Source organism: Rattus norvegicus, chromosome 2 (assembly GCF_036323735.1).
Source record: "Rattus norvegicus strain BN/NHsdMcwi chromosome 2, GRCr8, whole genome shotgun sequence".
Classification (NCBI taxonomy): domain Eukaryota; kingdom Metazoa; phylum Chordata; class Mammalia; order Rodentia; family Muridae; genus Rattus; species Rattus norvegicus.
In genome coordinates this window covers 1,992,642-2,012,186 of record NC_086020.1, presented here as the reverse complement: position 1 = coordinate 2,012,186, position 19,545 = coordinate 1,992,642, and the positions used below count along the sequence as shown (strand labels likewise).

Here is a 19,545-nt window from a genome sequence, read left to right as displayed (position 1 = left end):
GACTGCTGCCAAGCTGTTCAAGTGGTTCTAGCTGTTGGTGGGGTCCTGCAGCTGTGATAGGCTCCTCCTCTCCGGCCCCTCCTCCCCAACCACCTCTCAGGCCCTCCTGGGATAGCTGTCCTCCTCTGGGGCCCTGCACTTGCTCCCAGCCATGGTGGCTAGGCTCACTGCTCTCCTCCTTTACCTCGTTTTCTCCTTGGCCATCCTGGTCCAGACAGGTAAGGTGAGTGAGGGCTGGGGCACCGGGGCACCCCACCCTGGTGCCTGGGGATCGCTCTGTGCATGAGCGACTTTGTCTCTACCTGGCTGCCTGAGGTATGGCGTCAGGGTAGGAATAGGGAGACCTGGCTGCTCTGGGCCTAGGGGCAGGGTCTAAGATTTTTCTGGAACTGAACCAACTCTGAATTGAAGATGAGGGATGGGACCTTCTTAGGGTTGGTATGAAAACACTAGGATGTTAAAATCCTAGCCATGTATTAGTGATAACAGCTGTCCCCAGTAGTGTACCTTGGGGAAAAACCTTGGAAAAAGCAGTCATTTTGAAAATTGACCTTGAGGACACCTGCAGCAAAAGCATCTGGAGAGCTTCCCAGGAGACTCTCTGGCCACTTTCATCAGGAACTCGGAGGGTTAGTAGAGAGACACGGGAAATTAGGGTGGGGGGCGACTTGTACCTCTTAACAGCATCCTGCGTGCTTTTGGTGTCTGTCCCTACACTTCTAGAGACTCTGGTCATATTTTGTGGAGGAGGTGGACACAGAAATTGTGCTGAATCAAGGGAAAACGTTGCCTTCACCTTGTGAAACTCAATTTGTAGACCAGGCCTAAGTGGCTTTTGCAGTTCTCTGGTGGAACTTTTGGGATCACTTAAGTATACAATCATATTGTCTGCAAATCGTGATATTTTGACTTCTTCCTTTCCAATCTGTAACCCTTTGATCTCCTTTTGTTGTCTGATTGCTCTGGAACTATATTGAACTCTCAAGAACTATATTGAATAGGTAGGGAGAGAGTGGGCAGCCTTGTCTAGTCCCCGATTTTAGTGGGATTGCTTCAAGTTGCTCTCCGTTTAGTTTAATACTAGCTACTGGTTTGCTGTATATGGCTTTTACTATCTTTAGGTATGGGCCTTGAATTCCTGTTCTTTCCAGGAACTTTACCACGAAGGGGTGTTGTATTTTGTCAAAGTCTTTCTCAGCCTCTACTGAAATGATCATGTGGTTTTTATCTTTCAGTTTGTTTATATAGTGGATTACGTTGATGGTTTTCCGTGTGTTAAACCATCCCTGCATCCCTGGGATGAAACCTACTTGATGATGATGGGTGATTGTTTTGATATGCTCCTGGATTCTGTTTGCAAGAATTTTATTGAGTATTTTCTGTTGATATTCATAAGGGAAATTGGTCTGAAGTTCTCTTTCTTTGTTGCGTCTTTGTATGGTTTAGGAATAAGAGTAATTGTGGCTTCATAGAAGGAATTCGGTAGTGCTCCACCTATTTCAATTTCATGGAATAGTTTGGATAGTATTGGTATGAGGTCTTCTATGAAGGTCTGATAGAATTCTGCACTGAACCAATCTGGACCTGGGCTCTTTTTGGTTGGGAGACTTTTAATGACTGCTTCAGATTCAATGCAATCCCCATCAAAATTCCAAGCCAATTCTTCATAGAGTTAGACAGAACAATTTGCAAATTCGTCCGGAATAACAAAAAAGCCCAGGGTAGCTAAAACTATCCTCAACAATAAAAAGACTTCCGGGGAAATCAATATCCCTGAACTCAAGCAGTATTATAGAGCAATAGTGATAATAACTGTATGGTATTGGTGTAGAGACAGACAGATAGACCAGTGGAATAGAATTGAAGACCCAGAAATGAACCCACACAGCTATGGTCACTTAAGTTTGACAAAGGAGCCAAGGAAAAAGATAGCATTTTCAGAAAATGGTGCTGGTTCAAATGGAGGTAAGCATGTAGAAGAATGCAGATCTGTCCATTCTTATCAACCTGTACAAAGCTTAAGTCCAAGTGCATCAAGGGCCGCCGCATCAAACCAGATACACTCCAACTTATAGAAGAAGTGGGGAAAAACCTCGAACACATAGGCACTGGAGAAAATTTCCTGAACAAAATAACAATAGCTTATGCTCTAAGATCAAGAATCAACAAATGGGATCTCATAAATCTGCAAAGCTTCTATAAGGCAAAGAACACAGTTGTAAGGACAAAATGGCAACCAACAGATTGGGAAAAGATCTTTACTAATCCTACAACCAATAGAGGGCTTATGTCCAAAATATACAAAGAACTCATGAAATTAGACTGCAGGGAGACAAATAACCGTATTAAAAAATAGGGCTCAGACCTAAACAAAGAATTCACAACTGAGGAATGCCAAATGACTGAGAAACACCTAAAGAAATGTTCAACATCTTTAGTCATAAGGGAAATGAAATCAAAACAAACCTGAGATTCCACCTCACACCAGTGACTGGCTAAGATCAAAAACTCAGGTGACAGCAGATGCTGGCGAGAATGTGGAGAAAGAGGAACACTCCTCCACTGTCGGTGGGATTGCAGACAAGTACAACCATTCTGGAAATCAGTCTGGAGGTTCCTCATAAAATTGGACATTGAACTACCTGTGGACCCAGCTCTAGCTCTCTTGGGCAGATACCCAAAAGATACCCTAACATATAACAAAGACACTTGCTCCACTCTGTTTAAAGCAGCCTTATTTATAATAGCCAGAAGCTGGAAAGAACCCAGATGCCCTTCAACAGAGGAATGGATACAAAAAAAGTTGTACATCTACACAACGGAATATTACTCAGCTATCAAAAATAATGACTTTATGAAATTCATAGGCAAATGGATGGAACTGGAAAATATCATCCTGAGTGAGGTAAGTCAATCACAGAAAAACACACATGGTATGCACTCATTGATAAGTGGACATTAGCCCAAATGCTTGAATTACACTAGATGCACAGAACACAAGAAACCCAAGAAGGATGACCAAAATACGAATGCATCATTCCTTCTTAAAAGGGGAATAAGAATACCCTTGGGAGGGAATAGGGAGGCAAAATTTAGAACAAAGGCAGAAGGAACACCCATTCAGAGCCTGCCCCACATGTGGCCCATACATATACAGCCACCAAACTAGATAAGATGGATGAAGCAAAGAAGTGCAAGCTGACAGGAACCGAATGTAGATCTCTGCTGAGAGACAAACCCAGAATACAGCAAATACATAGGCGAATGCCAGTAGCAAACCACTGAACTGAGAATGGAATCCCCATTGTTGGAATCTTAGAAAAGACTTAAAAAGCTTGAAGGGGCTTGAGATCCCATATGAACAACAATGCCAACCAACCAGAGCTTCCAGGGACTAAGCCAGTACCCAAAGAGTATACATGGACTGACCCTGTGCTCCAACTGCATAGGTAGCATCAGTAGAAGGGGAAGCCCTTGGTCCTGACAAGGCTGAATCCCCAGTGAATGTGATTGTTGGGGGGAGGGTCGTAATGGGGGGAGGATGGGCAGGGGAACACCCATAATGAAAGTGAGGGGGAGGGGTTAGGGGGATTTTGTCCTGGAAACTGGGAAAGGGAATAACAATTGAAATGTAAATAAGAAATACCATAGTTAAGAAAGATGGAGAAAAAGAAGCAAACTAATCAAAACAGTGTAAAATACATGAAATTGTATTTGTAAGTGTATTGGTATTTTAAAGTTATTTTTGTGGCAGGGAGCTGTACCTGCTGTTTATTGGAATGTCTTTTCTTGGTTGTAGGATGAGCACCTGGCTGCCTTGTTCCAGAAGCTGGAGGAACCTGTTTGTTCTGTTAAGCAGGAGGATGGGACACAGCAATATTTAGGGGAATTGCTATCTATATTAATGGTTAGAGATGTTGAGTGCTTTTTACTGGTTTTGTGCCCAATTATCATGAACTTTTTAAGATTAAGAAAAAATTGTTTTAATCTTCAACTACTTATAGCCTGACTTATTTGCTTTTCTGTTGCTATAATGAAATACCATGACCAAGTCAGTTTATGGAAGAGTTTATTTTGGTTGGGCTTCCATGAGACCATCATGGCAGGGCGCTGAGAGATCACATGTTAAACCCCAAATATGAAGCAGAGAGAGTGAACAGGAATTGGGGCTAGTCAATATATACTAGCCTCAGAGCTAGCCCCTAGCAAGGTATAGCCTGTAAAGTCACCACCAGGGTTCAGACATTTGAGCCTATGGGAGATATTCTCATTCAAACCACCACATTTCCCTCCCAGGCTCCAAAGGCCATTGTTATAATACAAAGTATATTTAATCCTACTTCAGAAGTCCCCATGGTCTCCCACAGTCTCGATAAAACCCTGTGAATTTGAAAAGTGAATTAATTTCAACATACAATGGAAAAGATATATATTACTATTTCCTAAAAGGAGGAATGGGGCATAGTAAGAAAACGCTGGACCAAGCAAGACTGATAAGGCAGCATGTAAACATCAAGTCCCCTAGGTCAGACTTCCCACCTCTGGGTCATGGCCCATTTACAGGGGCTCCCTAAGTCCATCTGTAAACATATATTTACATTATGATTCATGCCAGTAGCAAAATTACAGTTATGAAGTAGCAACAAATATAATTTTATGGTTGGGGTTCACCACAACACAAGGAATTGTATTGAAGCGTCAAGCATTAGGAAGGTTGAGAACCAGGGCTCTAGCTTAATATCTGATATCAGAGGCTTAGATGGCACCATCCCTCCATCTTTCTGCTTGTAAAATGTATCTCTTCCAGGCTGGTTCTATCCCATGTAAGCAACTCTCCCTGGCAGAAATCACAGCTCTGGCGCTTCCAACACCTTGGAGTCTGTACAAGTATCCCAGGCTTCACTTCATCTCTCAGGGTCTTCATGCAGGAACTCAGGATTAGGGTTGGCCCTGAGGTCCTTTGGGGTGCATGCTTGTGTTTTCCTAGAGAAAGATCTGTTTTTCTTGCTTGTGAAAGGGTACATTCATAGTAGAGAATATTTTTAGATTTGTAAAAGAAGGTCAGGAAAGGGCCATAATTGTCAGTCTAGAAAGGGTATCACCGAGTTACTCCTTTGTGTTGGTTGCCTCTTCTACCAGCTCTATCTACTCTTCCTGGGTCTATTCTCTGGAATGAATGAGTAGTTTGCCCTGTGGATTAGTAAAGATATCTGGAAATCTTAATTTTTATATAGTTTTAGCTATGAACTCCCTGTCTGAAGACTTATCTGCTGTGGTGATTTGAATAGGAATGACCACCATAGGCTCATATGCTTGAATCTTTGTCGTATAAGGAGTGGCACTATTAGGAGGTGGGGCCTTGTTGGAGTATGTGTGGCCATGTTGGAGGAAGTGGGTCAATGGGAAAGTGGGCTGTGAAGTCTTTATATTCAAGCTATGACCAGTGTCGACACAGTCTCCTGCTCCTACCTTCAGATGAAGATGTAGAACTCTCAGCTCCTTCTCCAGCAGGATGCCTCCCTAAATGCTGCTGTGCTTCCCGCCATGGTGAAAATGGACTAAATTTCTGAGAGTGTAAGCCAGCCCAATGTCAGTTTTCCTTATCAAAGTTGACTCAGTAACAGTGTCTCTTCACAGCAATAAAACTGTAAGACACCTATTCACCTACTTTTTTTTGCCCAGTGAGATTGTTCCATCTGTTTCTGGCCCGCAATTATTTATTTATTTAATTAATTTATTTTCTTTTTTTTATTCCAAATAATTTCTTTCTGAGCTTTCATTTACCCAATCTAGATTTATTCCTTTCTGATCATTTTAGCACTTGTCTTTCTTTATTGAGTATTACTACCCAAATTTTTCTTAATTTTGAGTCTTCTTGATGGTCATAGTTGTGTATGTTTGCCCCCAATTGTCAGCAAATTGCTGTCAATATGTATGTCAGTGTCATTTTTTTTAACCCGTGCAGTTGACAGATACATATTTGTCATTTAAGATCTCTTCATATATCACTGTGCTTGATTGCCTGGTTGTCTTTATACTGGTTTAGATGATTTCACCTTGTTCCTCTGGGTCCATGGCTAATTAATTAATTAATTAGTTAATTAATCAATTAACATGAGTACACTGTAGCTGTCTTCAGACACATCAGGATAGGGCATCAGATCCCATTACAGATGGTTGTGAGCCACCGTGTGGTTGTTGGGAATTGAACTCAGGACCTCTTATCAACTGAGCTCTCTCTCCTGCCCAGATCCATGCCTCTTAAGGTATGTGCAATATTAGCCCTCTTTAGTCCTTACGATAGTTCCTTGTTATATTGACGTAAGGTAGAGTTACATTTTCATTACTGTATTAATTGTACTGTTGTTGTCTCTGTGATGACTGAATCTAACTATTTTATCTTTTCGTTGAGTTAAAGTTAAGTACTAACAAATCAAGATATTTGCTTAACGAGAGCAGATAACACTGTTTATAATTACAAGTTTTGCTGGTAAAGTGTTACGTCAGAGTGGATTCTGGTACAGCTTTTAGTGTTAGCCTGTAGAAAATGCAAAAATTTTGTTCAACATACCTTGGCAAATTTAATTTCTTAGACTTTGGTCATACATACTCTGAGAAGCTAAGCATGTTAAAAACAAAATCACTGCTTTTTATATTCACTACTTAAGAAACTCCTCAGTTCTCTATCGCACCTTATGTAGGAAAAAGCGAAGGAGGAAAAGAGTGCAGTGGTACTATTTTAATTCTTATATTTGGTCTGAAGTTTATTTTATCTTTGTTTCCTTATGGTGTTTGATTTAGGACATTAAGGTCCTTTCGGGTTCTTTCACTAGTAGTGAGGGGCTGACTGTACAAAGACCCTTGGCTTTTGTGTTTTGAGCCCTTTAGGTCTTTTGACTGCCCTGTATAGCCTTCAGCCTGTGCATTGATGTTACACAGCCTGCAGTGTAAGCAGTTGAGAAAGCTGGTCTTGCTACCTGTGTCCTGTGCCCTGTTTAGAAGTGGAGGGATGTTAGAAATCAAAGTGTGCACAGGAAGGTTGACTTGGGAGAGAGCTGCCTAGATCAGCGCATTGTTATCTGTGAGAAAGCCTTGGAAAGATACCTGCTGTGTTTTCAGTTGCTAATTTTCAGTTGCTAAGGCCTCATCTCAGGCAACCTTGACTACCTGTCCTCCTTTTTTTTCTCTCAGACTTAGGAAACCCCAACTATGTTGTGGCATTGGCGCCACCTTGTGTCCCAGCTCAGGGCTGGTGTGGTACCTCTGGTTGCCTAGGTTTGCTTGGGGCTTGAGCAGGGAGCATCTCAGTTAGCTCTCTGTACACCTTTTAGACTCATGCTTAATTTCCACCCTGAAGCAGCTTTAGAGTGAAGCCCTAGTTGTTAATATTCAGTGGATGGGGTGGATTTCCGTATTGGGTTACTTTGGTTCTAAGCCTGGCATGGGTTTGTCAATTTGTTACTAAAACTTCCAACCCTAACAGCCCATGTAAAAGACACACAATCCAAATATTTTAATTATAAGTTATATGCCTTGATTGGGCATATCTAATACAATACTAACTTATTTCCCAATTCTAAGACTCCTTATTACTTCTGGTTTCTCCCAGCCACATGATTCTGGTGCATAGTGGCTTCCTTCTCTCCTCTTCCTTCATTCTTTTTCTCCTTCTACCTGCCACACCCTCCTGAGCCTTCAGTCCCACCTTTCCTATCCACTACCCAGTCATAGGCTCTAACCTTTTATTGACCTATTAAAGTGGAGAGAAGGTTCACATAGCATCACCTAAGTACATGATGCTCTGCTTGTCGGTGGGGGCAACCCCTCTTGAGGAACCAATATGAACAATAATATACAAGCAGCGTCAAGCCAAACCACTACAGTTTACTCGTAAGATCTCAGTTTTTAGTACAAAATCCAATAATGTTAGTTGTTTAAATGTGTGTCTTACTATATTTCGTACACAGCTGTTTTCCAAATGTGGGTTTGTCTGGTGTTCTGTACCAGCATAGAGTATTCATAGTTAACAGTGTATTTTCTTGCCACCAATACATGAATTTTTGTTGGATATGGTAAAGAGTCATAATGGTTTTACACAGGAAAGCTAATTGTCAGAATTTTGTTTTGTTTTTGAGTCAGGGTTTTCTGTATAGCCCTGGCTGTCCTGGAACTCACATTGTAGACCAGGCTGCCTTCAGACTTACAGAGATGTGCCTGCCCTCTATCTCTGAATGCTAGGGTTTAAGTCCTGTGCCCAGCTTGATATTTTTCTTTGTCATTCTCTCTCTCCCTCTCTCTGTCTCTCTCTTTTTCTTTGCCCAAGTCAATGGATTTTATTTGGTCACAGGGTCACAGGCCAGGTATGGCCCCAGGCTTATTTGTCCTTCTTTGGGGCTCAGGTTTTTGGAGTGGCCGAACTTCTTGTAGCAGTTGACTACACTGTGTGCAGGCATGAGTAGCGCTTGTGGCAGATCATCTTGTCACAATTGTAATTCTGGACAAGGTGACAAAGGGATGACTCGATGATGCCACTGTGCAGACCCAGCACCAGGTGGAAGGTAGACTCTTTCTGGATGTTGTAGTTGGACAGGGTGTGGCCATCCTCCAAATGTTTTTCAGCGAATATCTGCCCTGCTGGTCGGTGGGATGCCTTCCTTGTCTTGGATCATTATTGATGGTGTCACTGGGCTCAATCTCAAGAGTAATGGTCTTGCCCATTAGGGTCTTCATGAAGATCTGCATGTTGGCATCTCCTACTTGGCCTTCTTGTTGAAGAGAAAGAGTGGTTTGGGGCTTTTGGGTTTTTTTGTTTGTTTGTTTTGTTTTTTCTTTTTAATACTTAGATCATTTTGTTGACTTCTCGGTGTTTGTTGAGGGCTGGTATGATTTGCATTTTAAATATATTTACCTGGATCTTCACTGCTTGCTCTGTCTTAACAGGCAGGTGTACTTTGATTTGGGACTGAATAGACTTTTTTTTAATCGTTTCCAGTCTCTGTTCTTCTTTCACTGGCATTTTATGAGTCAGTTTTTCACAGAATTGGCTGTCACAGTGCACAAAAGCTTTGGCCAGAGCTTGAGACAGGTAGAAATGAGTGGCGGTTTTAGGACCTGTACCATCATATTTTGGAACACCAGGGGGATTATTAGAAGTAATGTTATTATAAAGTAGTCTTATCCTAATAGTTGGGTTATAATAATCCTTATTAACAATCTCTGGTTAGTGTAAGTCAGTAATTTTCCTTATGAGATAATATTTACTTTCATCTCCATAAATATAATTGTCATGGGGCAGAACTAGTAACAGCTAATAATGAAAGAACAATTCCCTCTGTATATAGACTTTGTTTTTTTGTGAACTACTTTTTGATATATGTCGAATTATAACAGCAGTATTGCTGGTATCAGGAATTGCCTTGAGCAGCAACACTATTTGGTAACTGTTGACATGGAAACAGCCCTACTTTCCCAGTATTCCTTTGGTCTACATCCCAACTCCACGTGGGAGTAGTTATGTCATATTCCAAATGAAAGGCAGACTTCTTCTGCCCTCATGCTCTCTCTTCTCTTCATTCTTTTCTCTTTTTCTCTCGCCCCTTTCCCTTGTCTTGTTCTCCCATTAAATCTCACTAAGTGGAACTGTTTTAGTTTTGTGTGCTCTATTTTTATGGGTGTGGTGGGTACTTTATTACAAAGAGATTTCAATAACAACAAGTATGATAATTTAAGAGCTTGGAAATCAGACTGACTGGAAATAAATTCCAATTTGGGCACTCACCAGCTGTTGAACTTATATTCCTAATATAAAGGTTGTGGGTGATAGTAATTTTTCCCTATAGTGTTGTGAGAATTAATCTAACTCCTTGTAATCCTCTTGTGTTTTATTAGTTATCAACAACATTGGGAAGTAGTAGCCATTGTAATTGTTTCATTAAATACAATTTGTAGAGTTGTGCAGAATGGAGTTTATCAAAGCTAAATAGGTGAAACTACACATAACTAAATTGTATAATAAGATTTATCTTATAAAATTATAATCTTAAAGGAAGAAGGTTAGAATGTAGAATAGCAAATAATGCTATGCTATTGTTAGAAATGATTTAACATTCTATCAGAAAACTGAAGAAATGGAAATTCATCTATTAAGGTGGTGTACAGTCCATAATATATTCTACATTATGTTAACATTATTCTTAAATGTGATTTTTTAAAATTGACTAAATATGTTTTTAATGAGAAGAATTAGTTTGAGTTTGAATGCTCTTTTTTCCGTTTAGGCAATATGTCAGTATTGAGGGCACCCAGACATCAGAGCTCTGGAAGGCATGTTGATACTGTTTTCTTCTTTGTCTCCTGGGTGTAAGAAGTATAACAGATCTTAAAGAGCTGTATTCTTGTTTGTTTAAAAAATTGATACATAAGAGAGAGAGAGAGTGTGTGTGTGTGTATGTGTCTGTGTATGTGTGTCTGTGTGTCTGTGTGTGTATCTGAAATGATAACAATATATTCTTTGGAAAGTATTTTTTTTTCTCAATTAAATTTATTCATTTGTTCAAATTGGCTCCCCCTTATTATCACAGGTATTGAGAAATTAGAATAGTACTGCTTTAGTGTACGTTGAAATATACAGAGAAGAGTATGTTAAATTGAGGACTCTGTTATCTCACATAGATGAGAGTTTCTGGATATTTTCTATATCTTTTTATTGCTCATTACGGGGAATTTTCTGCTATACTGTGTCTTCATACTTTCTCTTCTGTTCAAATAACTCTCCTCCCTTAATGTAGGTAAACATACTAACTTCTGGGTTTTGGATAATTCTGTATCGTTGAGTTGAGTCAACTGGGCAGTCTGTTTTGCAAATGAAATTTCAGGTTTATGTGTGTACTACTTACTAGTATTAGAAGCACTTATTTAGCATTTTTCTTTAGTTCTTTCTGGACAAGATAGCTACATTTGCACTTTCATTTGAGAGTCAGTTTTTCTCTTATGTGAAAATACTAGAAAATTCTAAATTCCCAACAAGGCTTTATTTTTGTTCTAGGTAGTTTTGACTCAGCTCTGAAAGGGATTTTTTTGAATGCAAAGGAATTGATTTTAGGCTAGGAACACTTACCTTCTGGTCTATTGTTCTTTTGTCTGGCTTATGTAGTGAGGCAGGAGAGCTTGTGTGTTATATGTCTCTTTGTTCTTAGCCCCCTGCTCTCTAAATCTATTTATACCTACTTATACCAGAATTACAAAAGTCTGATTGTAGTTTTTTGTCTCATTTTCTTCTCCTACAATCTGAACCTGGTATCCGATTTGCCTGTTTTTCATTGTAAGAAATCAAAGGCTACAGAGTACTGACTCTGCTGCTGTTAAATTGAGTCAGTTCATCAGAGCCATGTTTGGTGGAGCAAGCTTTTAATCATAGCAGGTGCACCTCTATGAGTTCCCGGACAGCCTGGTCTACATAGAACACCATTTCATCCTGATGCTAACACCCTGCTGGAGTGGCATTATTACCAGAATAAACTGAAAGGAAAAGCAGGTGCACATAAGTTCTTTAAAGCAATAGTCTTCCCATGGATGGTCTCTGAATGTTGGTGTTGCTGTTGGTGCGTTAGAAGTAAAAGTAGAATTGGAATAATTAGCTCTTCGAAGGCTATAAGAATGCTAGTGACTGTAGAGAGAGTATCTTGGGTATTTGTATGCATATATCACCTTTCAGTTAAAAAAAAAATTATGGCCTATAGGAAAGGATAGAATAGAAGGTGGGACATCCGGGAGGCAGAAAGAATTCTGGGATAGAGCCAGGTCGGAGAGATTTGCCCTGGAAAATGTGACCAGACAGACTCATGGTTCCTGAGCACAGGTAATGAGCCACATGGCGGAATGTAGATTTGAGTAAGTGGGTTAGAATTTGTCAGAGAAGAGTCTAGCTCTATGGCCAAGATATTTGTTAATATATTTTGAGTCTCCGTCTTATTTCTGGGAGCATGGGGCTGGGAGGAAGAACCAGGTCCAAACTTCTACAAGTGACAACATGAATCCAAACAAAATCTAAATCTGAGCAATGACCAGTGTATAGTTTTGATTTCTGGAACTGGAGGATGATGTTCACCTGGAACTCAATCCCAACTTAGGTTGGGAGTGAAAGCATGATTTTTTCATATTAACTAGATGAGCTATTAGCGATGTGGCTTATGTCACCGTGCAGACACTGAAGTTTATGTTTTTCAGTATTTTTTAGAACTTAAAAGCAGACACCATGGTACCTAACCTCGGCTTTCAGGAGATGACACCAAGAGAACAGAACTTTCAAGGGAAGGCTGCAGAGCAGGGAACCCCGACTCAAGGAAGGACACAACCACTATTGTAACCAGAGTCTAAATGCCTCATTTGAGTGAGTTGGTTTCTTAATAAAAATATTTCCATAACCGTCTTGGAAAATTAGTCTCTTTACAATCACAAGATCTTCATTTGTTTTACTACCCTGCATTACAGTTCCAAAGAAATTGGCAAGTCTTTCCCATTTGTTTCCTTGTAGAATAAATTGTAAAACCACAATATTAAAAAAAAAATCATTGTTTTAGGAACACATTAACGAGGAGAAAGACATATAGCACAGTAGAAAGGATCTAGATTTTGGTTTTATCCCAGTTACTTCTGTTTCCTGTTTTGTCAGATTTAAAAAAACAATGGTTATTTTAGAAACGACCCTGTTGAGGCAAAACAGAATCTGGCCATCTGGATTTCTTTTCAGGAATTAGTCTTTCTTAGTTGCCATCATCTGCTTACACGGAGCAACGGGAAGGGTGATTGTAGACACACATTTAAAATTTATATGTGTATCAGTTTTTCAAGTTTTCTAGGGCTCTTATTAGCTGTTAAATGTTTTCAGAAAATTTTGAGATTAGTGATTTGTGTCAGTAGATCTTGGGATAACTTCCTGAGCTTGTTGAGTCTTTGTTTCATTGCTTGTGGTCAGTTTCTTCAGCATACTTGTGTACCATGTTGCTTTTTCTTTCTGAATTTCCTTCTTCATATTATTAAATAGATAAAATTTTAAGTTCTAGAAAGCAAGGGATGTGTAACTGAAGGAAGTACACAGTACGTGTCCCATGCTGAACACTAAGAAAATACTTAGTGAACATCTGTCAAAATGAGGGAAAAAAAACTGTTGTGCATGTTTGGTGGTGTTTCTAGTTCCTTTATTGCTCAGTCTGGTGGTGGGTAGACTCCAAGTCAGCTGCTTGTTTTAGTAGTCTATATTTAGATTTTGACCTGGGTAGGTGCTTGTTCTTTGAAAATTGCAGGAAACTAATCTTTTGTCTTGCTTTCCATCACTGGCTGGCCAAGCATGGTTTTGCAGCAGAATATTTTCTTTGCTTACTTAATTAGCTGCATCTTATTAGCCAATGGATTTTTAAAATATTTAACATCCTTTTATAATTCATATCTTTTTCATTTCTTTTGGATGGGCCACCAGAAGTCAAATATTAGAGGAAATGTTTAAGTTCCACAAAATGGAGACCGGATAAACAGTTCTCTGCACCCAAATCCCGTGGGAGGGAGAGCTAAACCTTCAGAGAGGCAGACAAGCCTGGGAAACCAGAAGTGACTGCTCCCTGCACACACATCTCGGACGCCAGAGGAAAAAGCCAAAGACCATCTGGAACCCTGGTGCACTGAAGTTCCCGGAAGGGGCGGCACAGGTCTTCCTGGTTGCTGCCACTGCAGAGAGCCCGTGGGGAGCACCCCACGAGCGAACCTGAGCCTCGGGACCACAGGTAAGACCAAATTTTCTGCTGCAAGAAAGCTGCCTGGTGAGCTTGGGACACAGGAAAGCAGAATTTCTCTAGGACCGGACACGTTCTGTGTTTACCGGAAGTCCCACACCCGCGGATCCCGGCCCGCAGCAGCTCTCTGCTCCCAGACCCGGTGAGAGAGAGACCCAACCGCCTGGTCAGGTGGGCACTCCTGAGGCTGCAGAGCGGAAGAGACCACCAACTCTGCTCACCCCTGCCCACATCCCTGGCCCAAGAGGAAACTGTATAAGGCCTCTGGGCTCCCGTGGGGAAGGGCCCAGGAGCGGCAGGACCGCTGTGCCTGAGACACCGCCGGAACCTGAAAGAAACAGACCGGATAAACAGTTCTCTGCACCCAAATCCCGTGGGAGGGAGAGCTAAACCTTCAGAGAGGCAGACAAGCCTGGGAAACCAGAAGTGACTGCTCCCTGCACACACATCTCGGACGCCAGAGGAAAAAGCCAAAGACCATCTGGAACCCTGGTGCACTGAAGTTCCCGGAAGGGGCGGCACAGGTCTTCCTGGTTGCTGCCACTGCAGAGAGCCCGTGGGGAGCACCCCACGAGCGAACCTGAGCCTCGGAACCACAGGTAAGACCAAATTTTCTGCTGCAAGAAAGCTGCCTGGTGAACTCAAGACACAGGCCCACAGGAACAGCTGAAGACCTGTAGAGAGGAAAAACTACACGCCAGAAAGCAGAACACTCTGTCCCCATAACTGACTGAAAGAGAGGAAAACAGGTCTACAGCACTCCTGTCACACAGGCTTATAGGACAGTCTAGCCACTGTCAGAAATAGCAGAACAAAGTAACACTAGAGATAATCTGATGGCGAGAGGCAAGCGCAGGAACCCAAGCAACAGAAACCAAGACTACATGCCATCATCGGAGCCCAATTCTCCCACCAAAATAAACATGGAATATCCAAACACACCAGAAAAGCAAGATCTAGTTACAAAATCATATTTGATCATGATGCTGGAGGACTTCAAGAAAGACATGAACACACTTAGGGAAGCACAGGAAAACATTAATAAACAAGTAAAAGCCTACAGAGAGGAATCGCAAAAATCCCTGAAAGAATTCCAGGAAAACACAATCAAACAGTTGAAGGAATTAAAAATGGAAATAGAAGCAATCAAGAAAGAACACATGGAAACAACCCTGGATATAGAAAACCAAAAGAAGAGACAAGGAGCTGTAGATACAAGCCTCACCAACAGAATTCAAGAGATGGAAGAGAGAATCTCAGGAGCAGAAGATTCCATAGAAATCATTGACTCAACTGTCAAAGATAATGTAAAGCGGAAAAAGCTACTGGTCCAAAACATAGAGGAAATCCAGGACTCAATGAGAAGATCAAACCTAAGGATAATAGGTATAGAAGAGAGTGAAGACTCCCAGCTCAAAGGACCAGTAAATATCTTCAACAAAATCATAGAAGAAAACTTCCCTAACCTAAAAAAAGAGATACCCATGGACATATAAGAAGCCTACAGAACTCCAAATAGATTGGACCAGAAAAGAAACACCTCCCGTCACATAATTGTCAAAACACCAAACGCACAAAATAAAGAAAGAATATTAAAAGCAGTAAGGGAAAAAGGTCAAGTAACATATAAAGGGAGACCTATCAGAATCACACCAGACTTCTCGCCAGAAACTATGAAGGCCAGAAGATCCTGGACTGATGTCATACAGACCCTAAGAGAACACAAATGCCAGCCCAGGTTACTGTATCCAGCAAAACTCTCAATTAACATTGATGGAGAAACCAAGATATTCCATGACAAAACCAAATTTACACAATATCTTTCTACAAATCCAGCACTACAAAGGATAATAAATGGTAAAGCCCAACATAAGGAGGCAAGCTATACCCTAGAAGAAGCAAGAAACTAATCGTCTTGGCAACAAAACAAAGAGAATGAAAGCACACAAACATAACCTCACATCCAAATATGAATATAAAGGGAAGCAATAATCACTATTCCTTAATATCTCTCAATATCAATGGCCTCAACTCCCCAATAAAAAGACATAGATTAACAAACTGGATACGCAATGAGGACCCTGCATTCTGCTGCCTACAGGAAACACACCTCAGAGACAAAGACAGACACTACCTCAGAGTGAAAGGCTGGAAAACAACTTTCCAAGCAAATGGTCAGAAGAAGCAAGCTGGAGTAGCCATTCTAATATCAAATAAAATCAATTTCCAACTAAAAGTCATCAAAAAAGATAAGGAAGGACACTTCATATTCATCAAAGGAAAAATCCACCAAGATGAACTCTCAATCCTAAATATCTATGCCCCAAATACAAGGGCACCTACATACGTAAAAGAAACCTTACTAAAGCTCAAAACACACATTGCACCTCACACAATAATAGTGGGAGACTTCAACACCCCACTCTCATCAATGGACAGATCATGGAAACAGAAATTAAACAGTGATGTCGACAGACTAAGAGAAGTCATGAGCCAAATGGACTTAACGGATATTTATAGAACATTCTATCCTAAAGCAAAAGGATATACCTTCTTCTCAGCTCCTCATGATACTTTCTCCAAAATTGACCATATAATTGGTCAAAAAACGGGCCTCAACAGGTACAGAAAGATAGAGATAATCCCATGCATGCTATCGGACCACCACGGCCTAAAACTGGTCTTCAATAACAATAAGGGAAGAATGCCCACATATACGTGGAAATTGAACAATGCTCTACTCAGTGATAACCTGGTCAAGGAAGAAATAAAGAAAGAAATTAAAAACTTTTTAGAATTTAATGAAAATGAAGATACAACATACCCAAACTTATGGGACACAATGAAAGCTGTGCTAAGAGGAAAACTCATAGCGCTGAGTGCCTGCAGAAAGAAACAGGAAAGAGCATATGTCAGCAGCTTGACAGCACACCTAAAAGCTCTAGAACAAAAAGAAGCAAATACACCCAGGAGGAGTAGAAGGCAGGAAATAATCAAACTCAGAGCTGAAATCAACCAAGTAGAAACAAAAAGGACCATAGAAAGAATCAACAGAACCAAAAGTTGGTTCTTTGAGAAAATCAACAAGATAGATAAACCCTTAGCCAGACTAACGAGAGGACACAGAGAGTGCGTCCAAATTAACAAAATTAGAAATGAAAAGGGAGACATAACTACAGATTCAGAGGAAATTCAAAAAATCATCAGATCTTACTATAAAAACCTATATTCAACAAAATTTGAAAATCTTCAGGAAATGGACAATTTCCTAGACAGATACCAGGTATCGAAGTTAAATCAGGAACAGATAAACCAGTTAAACAACCCCATAACTCCTAAGGAAATAGAAGCAGTCATTAAAGGTCTTCCAACCAAAAAGAGCCCAGGTCCAGACGGGTTTAGTGCAGAATTCTATCAAACCTTCATAGAAGACCTCATACCAATATTATCCAAACTATTCCACAAAATTGAAACAGATGGAGCACTACCGAATTCCTTCTACGAAGCCACAATTACTCTTATACCTAAACCACACAAAGACACAACAAAGAAAGAGAACTTCAGACCAATTTCCCTTATGAATATCGACGCAAAAATACTCAACAAAATTCTGGCAAACCGAATTCAAGAGCACATCAAAACAATCATCCACCATGATCAAGTAGGCTTCATCCCAGGCATGCAGGGATGGTTTAATATACGGAAAACCATCAACGTGATCCATCATATAAACAAACTGAAAGAACAAAACCACATGATCATTTCATTAGATGCTGAGAAAGCATTTGACAAAATTCAACACCCCTTCATGATAAAAGTCCTGGAAAGAATAGGAATTCAAGGCCCATACCTAAACATAGTAAAAGCCATATACAGCAAACCAGTTGCTAACATTAAACTAAATGGAGAGAAACTCGAAGCAATCCCACTAAAATCAGGGACTAGACAAGGCTGCCCACTCTCTCCCTACTTATTCAATATAGTTCTTGAAGTTCTAGCCAGAGCAATCAGACAACAAAAGGAGATCAAGGGGATACAGATCGGAAAAGAAGAAGTCAAAATATCACTATTTGCAGATGACATGATAGTATATTTAAGTGATCCCAAAAGTTCCACCAGAGAACTACTAAAGCTGATAAACAACTTCAGCAAAGTGGCTGGGTATAAAATTAACTCAAATAAATCAGTTGCCTTCCTCTATACAAAAGAGAAACAAGCCGAGAAAGAAATTAGGGAAACGACACCCTTCATAATAGACCCAAATAATATAAAGTACCTCGGTGTGACTTTAACCAAGCAAGTAAAAGATCTGTACAATAAGAACTTCAAGACACTGAGGAAAGAAATTGAAGAAGACCTCAGAAGATGGAAAGATCTCCCATGCTCATGGATTGGCAGGATTAATATAGTAAAAATGGCCATTTTACCAAAAGCAATCTACAGATTCAATGCAATCCCCATCAAAATACCAATCCAATTCTTCAAAGAGTTAGACAGAACAATTTGCAAATTCATCTGGAATAACAAAAAACCCAGGATAGCTAAAGCTATCCTCAACAATAAAAGGACTTCAGGGGGAATCACTATCCCTGAACTCAAGCAGTATTACAGAGCAATAGTGATAAAAACTGCATGGTATTGGTACAGAGACAGACAGATAGACCAATGGAATAGAATTGAAGACCCAGAAATGAACCCACACACCTATGGTCACTTGATTTTTGACAAAGGAGCCAAAACCATCCAATGGAAAAAAGATAGCATTTTCAGCAAATGGTGCTGGTTCAACTGGAGGGCAACATGTAGAAGAATGCAGATCGATCCATGCTTATCACCCTGTACAAAGCTTAAGTCCAAGTGGATCAAGGACCTCCACATCAAACCAGACACACTCAAACTAATAGAAGAAAAACTAGGGAAGCATCTGGAACACATGGGCACTGGAAAAAATTTCCTGAACAAAACACCAATGGCTTATGCTCTAAGATCAAGAATCGACAAATGGGATCTCATAAAACTGCAAAGCTTCTGTAAGGCAAAGGACACGGTGGTTAGGACAAAACGGCAACCAACAGATTGGGAAAAGATCTTTACCAATCCTACAACAGATAGAGGCCTTATATCCAAAATATACAAAGAACTCAAGAAGTTAGACCGCAGGGAAACAAATAACCCTATTAAAAAATGGGGTTCAGAGCTAAACAAAGAATTCACAGATGAGGAATGCCGAATGGCTGAGAAACACCTAAAGAAATTTTCAACATCTTTAGTCATAAGGGAAATGCAAATCAAAACAACCCTGAGATTTCACCTCACACCAGTGAGAATGGCTAAGATCAAAAACTCAGGTGACAGCAGATGCTGGCGAGGATGTGGAGAAAGAGGAACACTCCTCCATTGTTGGTGGGATTGCAGACTGGTAAAACCATTCTGGAAATCAGTCTGGAGGTTCCTCAGAAAATTGGACATGGAACTGCCTGAGGATCCAGCTATACCTCTCTTGGGCATATACCCAAAAGATGCCTCAACATATAAAGAGACACGTGCTCCACTATGTTCATCGCAGCCTTATTTATAATAGCCAGAAAATGGAAAGAACCGAGGTGCCCTTCAACAGAGGAATGGATACAGAAAATGTGGTACATCTACACAATGGAATATTACTCAGCTATCAAAAACAACGAGTCTATGAAATTCGTAGGCAAATGGTTGGAACTGGAAAATATCATCCTGAGTGAGCTAACCCAATCACAGAAAGACA

General features: G+C 40.4%; 1 pseudogene; it reads right to left on the bottom strand.

Moving 5' to 3' along the window:
- Positions 1-11: 11 nt before the first annotated feature.
- The window catches only part of LOC134485543 (polyubiquitin-like), a 192,056-nt pseudogene continuing 172,522 nt past the window's right edge, over positions 12-19,545 (bottom strand).